Here is a 7751-nt window from a genome sequence, read left to right as displayed (position 1 = left end):
GGCTGAAGACAAGCAGAAAGGAACAGGATGGGACCAAGTTTAACTAAAACTGTACGTCAGCGAATTAATTTGTGACAGGAAATTATAGGAAACAGTTAAAGTATGTTTTTTTTTGGAATGGACAAAGTCTCTGCCATAAGGTAGATGAATTTGTGACAGAGATAAAAGAGAGTTAGACACCAGCGTGACGTGGTTACAGGGTGAAAAAAGGTGGACATAAAAATTCAAATGGTTCACAACTTTGTGGAAACTCATGCAAAGTGGACAACGCTAACAATAATTGATAACAAAGCCATTACAGAGAAAGTATTTGGCCGCAGATCATGAAGTAGAGTCAGTCTGAATGTAAATTCTGGCTACTACTTGCCAAGGACACAAGCAGCAGAACAGTTTTAGGCCACTGAACAGCATTTCATTGATCATCATTGTATTACACAGGAACTCACTGGAATTTTTAATAAAGACATTACGAAAAATTCAGTGAAAATTCAAAATTCGCATAATCTTGACAATCACACTGACAACAGTGATATTGGAAGGGAAGTTCGGAGAATTTTTTTCAGTGTTTCTTTAAATAACACATTGTGCAACTGGCTCGGGATGTAACTATGTCAGATCAACCGTTGCGTGATGAAACTTAGTGAATGAGTAATGTCATCTGGAGAGATCCTCTGGGAAATTGTGATAAAGTGCAGTTTAAAGAAATATAAAGCTTTAAAGTGAATCACAGAAAGGACAAGCTACAATAAAAACAAAAATTGCCAATTGCATGAGTTTGAGAGAAGAACTGACAAAGGTAAACAGCCTAACAGACTGAAACATGTGTGTGCGTAAATGAACAGTGGTAAACATTTGAAGGAACAGTGTAAATCACTGAACAAAAGGATATTCCATTGAAACAGACAAAACCTTAACAAGAAACTCACACCTGTCCCTCACTCAGGACAAAATGGATCACCTTAGATTATGAGGCTGAGAAGATCAACAAAAAGTACTTAAAATCCTGAAGTGCGAGTGTGCTTTAGGAGTAAGTGTTAAAGGGGTTGCAAAGGGTCTGTTAGCAGGAGGAGGGCAATTGGAAGAGGAATCCCTGTGAGGGTATAATATCACAATAGGAACAGGGAGAGGTGAAGGTGCTGGCGGCAGTGAGAGTGTTACAGAGAGTGGTCAGGGCCTGAAGTTTGTTTCAAACTAAGTACGAGTCGTTGCAGCTGGAGGGGTTTGCAGAGGTAGGGAGGGACATATGTATTGTTATTTAATCATTTATGGGATGTGGGTGTCACTGCCTGGACTTACATTCTTTGACCCCACTCTTAATTACCCAGAGAGCAGCTCAGAGTCAGCCCTCTTGTTGTGGGTCTGGAGTCACATGTTGGCCAGACCAGGTGAGAATATTTGTTGCCCTTCCCAAAAGCAGGGAAGTGAACCTGATGAGTTCTTCCTACTGATCAGCAATGCATTTATGGTGGCCTCGCCAATGTCTTGTACAGATACAATGTGACATCCCAACTCCTACTCTCCATGCTCTGCCCAGTGAAGGTAACCATCCCAAACGCCTGCTTCACCAGCCTGCCTGCCTGTGATGCAACTTTCAAAGAATTGTGTACCTGCATCCCCGTGTCTCTGACTGACAACACTACCCAGGGCCCGAATATTAAGTGTACAAGTCCCACCCTGGTTTGTTTCACCACAATGGAACACTTCACATTCATCTAATTCAACTCCATCTGCTATTCTTCAGCCCACTCTCCCAGCAGTACTATTCACACTGTTGTATCACAGATAACCTTCATCACTGTCCAGTTTACCACCAATTTTAGTATCACCCAAAAACCTTACTTACCAGGAAATCATTTACCCAAATGACAAACAACAGGAGACCCACTACACCGCTGGTCACATGCCTCCAGTCAGAAAAACAATATGTCTCCCATTACCCTCTGTCTCCTACCATCAAGACCAATTTTGTATCCAGTTGACTAGCTTCTCCTGAATGCCATATCCTTTTACACTGATCTGAGCTTATTACCCATTTACCATACGGAACGTAGAACACAGAACAGTACAGCACAAGACACTTCGGCCATGATGCCATGCCAACATTTTATCCGATTATAAGACCAAACTAACTTCCATAAGCTTTATTTTGCTATCATCCATGTGCTTATCCAAGAGTCTATTAAATGTCCCAAAAGTATCTAACTTTACTACCACCATAGTCAGTGCATTCCAACCACCTACCATTCTCCATCCTTTTATCCATCCTCCATTCACCTTAAAATTACACCCCCTTGTAATATCCATTTATGCCATAGGAGAAAAAGTCTCTGACTATTAACTCTCTCTGTGCCTCTCATCATCTTGTTCACCTCTACCACCTTGGCCCACCCCTTTCTTCACGCTAATGAGAAAAGCCTTAGCTCCCTCAGCCTTTCTTCATAAGAAATGCCCTCCATTCCAGGCAGCATCCTGGTAAATCTCCTGTGTACGCTCTCTAAAACTTGCACATCCTTCCTGTATAGTGGGGACCAGAACTGAACACAATATTCCAAGTGTGGTCTCACCAGGATGCTATAAAGATGCAGTAAACCCTCATTGTTCTTCAAATAAATCCCCTTGCTAAGGAAAGCAAACACAACATATGCATTTTTAACAACCCTATCAACGTGCGTGGCAACTTTGAGTAATCTATGAACATGGACCCCTTAATCTCTCTGATCCTCCATACGGTCAAGCATTCTGCCTTTCACCCTGCATTCTGTACTCAAATTCCACCTTCCAGAATGAAACTCCACCAGATTGGCAAACTTACTAACCCACTCTCCAACATCCACATCAAAGTCATTTATAAAAATCACAGAGAGCAGAGCAGAGTCCCAAAGCCGACTGTTACAGAACACCACTGGTCACTGAGCTCCAGGTTTAATACTGTCTATCTGCTGCCATACTCTGTCTTATCTGGGCCATCCAATCATGTATCCAGACAGACTGATTTCCCTGTATCCCATGCCTCCTTATTTTCTGTATGAGCTTCAACATATTCTGTCATATCTTCAAAGAATTCAATAAGGTTTGTGAGGCATGACCTGCCCCTCACAAACCCATGCTGACTGTCTAAAATTTAACTATGGTATTCCAAGTAGTCATAAACCCTGTCTGTCAGAGTCCTCTCCAATAATCTGCACACCACAGGCATTAGACCAAATCTGTAATTCCCAGGATTCTACCTCCGTAACATGGCCCGGACTCTACAATTCTTCTCTCCTCTGCTAGCTTCCCCAAAAGGGCACTGGCGGGTGGTGGGGGTTACAGAGATAGGGAAGGATATCAGGTCAGGAGGATTTGCAGACATTCGAAGGGTTGCAGTGCCAAAAGGAGGATGCAGTAATTGGGAGGTTACATGGTAATGAACGCATTTGAGGAGGGAGGGAGGGAGGATTGTAGCGAAATGAAAGGTTTCACAGTTTAGGTGCTTTGTTAGGACTGCAAGAGGTTACTGAGTTGGGAAAAGTTTAAGCACTGGTGGATTTTACAGAAACATGATTTTGATTGCAATGTCAGGAAGAGGATTCAGGAAGCTGGAGAGTATGGGGTCTGAATGAAGTTACACAAATGGGAAGAGTTGTCAGAGGTGGAGATGTTAACAGAGACAGCAATAGTCTGATCTGGAGGTGAGGACGCATATTGGGAGGGATTTGGGGACTGCAGGTAGTTTGACAGGGAGAATGGGAACCATAGAACCTCAAGAGGTTACAGAAATGCAAAGAGCTGTAGGGCCTGCAGGAGTTCATGGAGATGGGCAGGTTGGGAGGGATGGAGCAGTTTACAGGGATAAGGATAGTGATAGGACAGTGCTGGTTTATACTGACAGGGACTATTAAGGGAATGGAGCAGATTACCGAGATAATGTAGGTTGAATAGACTGGAAGTAAAAAACATACATATAGAGGGTAGTTGGGACTGAACAGGTTTAGTGATATCAAAATTCTTAGGTTCTGGTGTTATTTAGACATGGAGGATGTGGAATCGGACAGATTTTCCTGGAGATGAGAACAGCAATTTTGATTGGAGACAGTTACACAGATAAAGGAGCATTAGTAATCTCCTCCAGTTTGGCCAAAGTGGGCAAGTGTTGTAGGGGAGGTTGTTGTTAACACAGATAGGGGTGTAAGAGCTGGAGAAGTTTATGCAGATGAGTAGATGGGTGGAAATATTGGAAGAGCTTACATTGACAGTGTGGGTGACAATGATGAGAGCATGTTACACAGATCGCAGGTCCTTGAGGAACTGGATTGGAACAGTCACAGGGACTGGAGTGGGTTCGACTGATCAGAGTGTGGCAGAGACCTGCGAAGATTATAGGGTCTCCACAGATTGATTGTGTCTTTAGGGCTGGAAAAGGTTCGGTAGATACGGAACCCTTAGACCCAATGTATACCATCTTCATTTGCCAGGCCAGAGCCTCAATATCACTCATCAGCCAGGGATCCCCAAACCTGCCATTTTCCCTTCACCCTAACAGGAAAACACTGACCCTGGATTTTCAGTATCACACTTTTAAAAGCTTCCCATTTTCCAGTCGTTTCTTTTCCTTCAAACAGACTCACCCACCCAACCTCTGCTAGGTCCTGCTTGATGGTCCCAAAACTGGCTGTGTTCCAGCTTAGCTCCCTAACCTGTGGACCTCTCCTATCATTTTTATAGTTATGTTAAAACTAAGACAGTTGCGGTCACTGGATCCAAAGTGCTCTCTGACTGACACATCAGTCACTTCCTCATCTCGTTTTCTCAGTGGAGATTCAATGTTGCGCCCACCTGAGTAGAGTAGGACCGTCTACTTATTGGTCAAGGAAACTTTCTTGGACCCATTTGACAAATTGTTATCCAAATGGGCCTTTTATTCTCTGAATGCATAAGTCAATCCAGTGGAAATTAAAATATCCAATCAATACTACTCTCTTATTCCTACAGCTACCTACAATCTCTTTAACATCCGCTCTTCTCATACCCGCTGGCTATCTGCGAGTCTGTAATACAGTCCCAACAAAGTGACCGTCCCCTTCTTCTTTCTAACTCCTAACCATATGGCCTCATTTGATGGCTCTTTAGGAATATCCTCTCTGAACACTGTTGTTATGTTCTCCCTTATCAAAAGTGCACTCCCCTCCTCATTTGCATGTCTTTCTGTCACAACACTGAGCTGCCAGTTCTGCCCTTCTCTCAGCCAAGTTTCTGTTATGGCTATAATATCCCAGTACCCAGAGCCAATCCATGCTCTGACCTCACCTGCCTTACCAGTAAGGCCTCATGTGTCAAACCAAATGTCCTTTAAACCAGAAGTCTTTTCCCTCCCTTGACTGCGCCCCTGGATATCCTGAATAGGAAACGTGCTCTCGGTGGCTGGTGTATTTTCCTCTGACTGGCCGATGGTCTCTCTCTTTTTCAGAATCCCCCTTGTCCAGGTCACCTCTACCCCAGAAGAGACCCCAATGATCCAAGACATAAAAACCCTTCCCCCTCCACAAGCTCCTCAGGCACTCATCCATCCAGCTAGTCTTTTTATTTCCATATTCACTGCGAGCAGCACTGGGAGAAATCTGGGGCTCACTACCTTTGTAGTCCTGCTTCTTAACTTCTTACCTAACTTCTAATACTCACTTGACCAGATCCCATCCAACTGTATCTATGCCGTGTGTACTGATGTGCACAATTACCACTGGTTGTTTGCCCTCCCCCTGGAGTAAGGGGCAAAACCTGACCTTCCCTTGGGGAACAATGTAGGGAAAGGGACTGAGGTGTTAGTTGCGGAGCACTTTGACAAAGTGACCACAACTGTATTAATTTGAAAACAGTTATGGAAAAGGACAGGCCTGGTCCATAAGTGAAACATCAACATTGTCCTGCCCCAATCCAGAAGGTATTGGTCAAGAGCTTTTAACAGTTGATTGTGGACACTATTTGCAGGTAAATGCACCTCAGGCAGGTGGGAAGCTTTCACAAGAAAGGTAAAATGAGAGTTCAGGGTGAGGATATTTCTCTTTGTGTGAAGGACAATGCTGATTACAAGTAGAAAATTCTGGATGACTGGGTATATTGACGTTCTGGTCAAGAAAAAGGCGGTCCATGTCATATATGGCCAGCTGGATTCCTCAAAGAACATTGTGGGTACAGTAATACACTGAAGTGGGAAAGCAGTAAGGCAAACAGGAGACCTGAGAAAGCTTTGGCTGATAATGCTGAGGAAAATCCAAAGGGATTCGACATGAATACTAACGACATAAGATTAACTAGGGACAGAATGTGTCCCCTTAAAGATCAATGGGATAATCCATGTGTGGAGCCACAGGAAATGGGTGAAATCCTTGATGAAAATTTCACATCAGTACTTAAAGACTGGGAAAGTCAGGGAAATATAGGTATCAAAAGCATCCGCATAACAAAACAGGAGGTGTGGAGACTTTAAAACGCCTAAAAAATAGACAAATCCCTGGAGCTAATCATGTATATCCGAGGACACTGGGGTAAACTCAGGAAGAAGTGCCCCTTAAAGAGGTATTTATATCAGTGACAGCCACGGGTGATGGGCTGGAAGCCTGGAGGGTGTTTAATGTTGTGCCAGTGTTTAAAACTGCTGCGAGCGAAAGCAAGGCACCGAAAGACCAATTGGCTTGACGTTAGTGGTGCGTATGGTGTTGGAGGGGGCTCTGAGGGACAGGAGTTACATGCATTTCAAAAGGCCAAGATTGATTAGGGACAGTTGACGCAAAGTGCACAAGTAGTGTCTCAAAAACTTGCCTGAGTTTATTGAAGACGTGACTAAGAAGATAGAACAGGAGACTGTGTCTATACTGACCATAGCAAGGCCTTGGACAGGGTTTAGCGTGGAACACTGGTTAGTAAGGTTAGATCACATGGGATCAGGGAGAGATAGCCGACTGGATACAAAATTGGCTTGACATTAGGAGACAGAGTGATGGGAGAGGGTTGTTGTGCAGACTAGGGGCCTATGACCAGCAGTGTGCCATAAGGAACAGTGCTGGGTCCACTGTTACGCATCATTTACAAAAAACATTTCAGTAAGAACATGGGAGTCATTGTTAGTAAGTTTGTTGATAAAAGTCCGGATAGAACACGGGTTATAGTGGGCAGGGAATACAGTTATCGAAGGGGATATCGAACAACTGAGCCAGTGGGCCAAGGAATGAAAGATGGAGCTGAATTCAGGTGCTGGATTCTGTTCAGACAAACCAGGGAGGACTAACGCATTTAATGGTCGGGCCCTGGATAGCGTGTCGAACAGAGAGAGACCAAGGGATGCAGGTCCTTGGACGTTGCATCATAGGTGGACAAGGTGGGGAAAGTGGAATTTGGCATACTTGCCCTCATGGGTCAGAGAATTGAATACATAAGTTGGCACATCATGACACTGCTGTACAAGGCATTGCTGGGTCCCCAGTTGGAGTACTGTGGAGAATTCTGATCCTCCTGCTTTAGGAAGCATTTCCGGAAACTGTAAATGGAGCAAAGATTGATGAAGATGTTACTGATACTTGAGGGTTTTAGAGAAACGGAGAAGCCGGATAAAGCTGGAAAGCAAAATGGGGGGATGAGATAGCTTTGGCAGATAAGGTTAAGGAGATTGCAAGAAAATTCTACAACACACAAGTACAAAAAGCAGCTAGAGAGACAGGGCCCTGCAAAGATCAATAAGGACATTCATGTGTGGAACCACAGGAGATGGGTAAGACCCT

The sequence above is a fragment of the Hemiscyllium ocellatum genome, unplaced genomic scaffold (genome assembly GCF_020745735.1).
Source record: "Hemiscyllium ocellatum isolate sHemOce1 unplaced genomic scaffold, sHemOce1.pat.X.cur. scaffold_148_pat_ctg1, whole genome shotgun sequence".
Classification (NCBI taxonomy): Eukaryota; Metazoa; Chordata; class Chondrichthyes; order Orectolobiformes; family Hemiscylliidae; genus Hemiscyllium; species Hemiscyllium ocellatum.
This window is presented reverse-complemented; position numbering follows the sequence as displayed.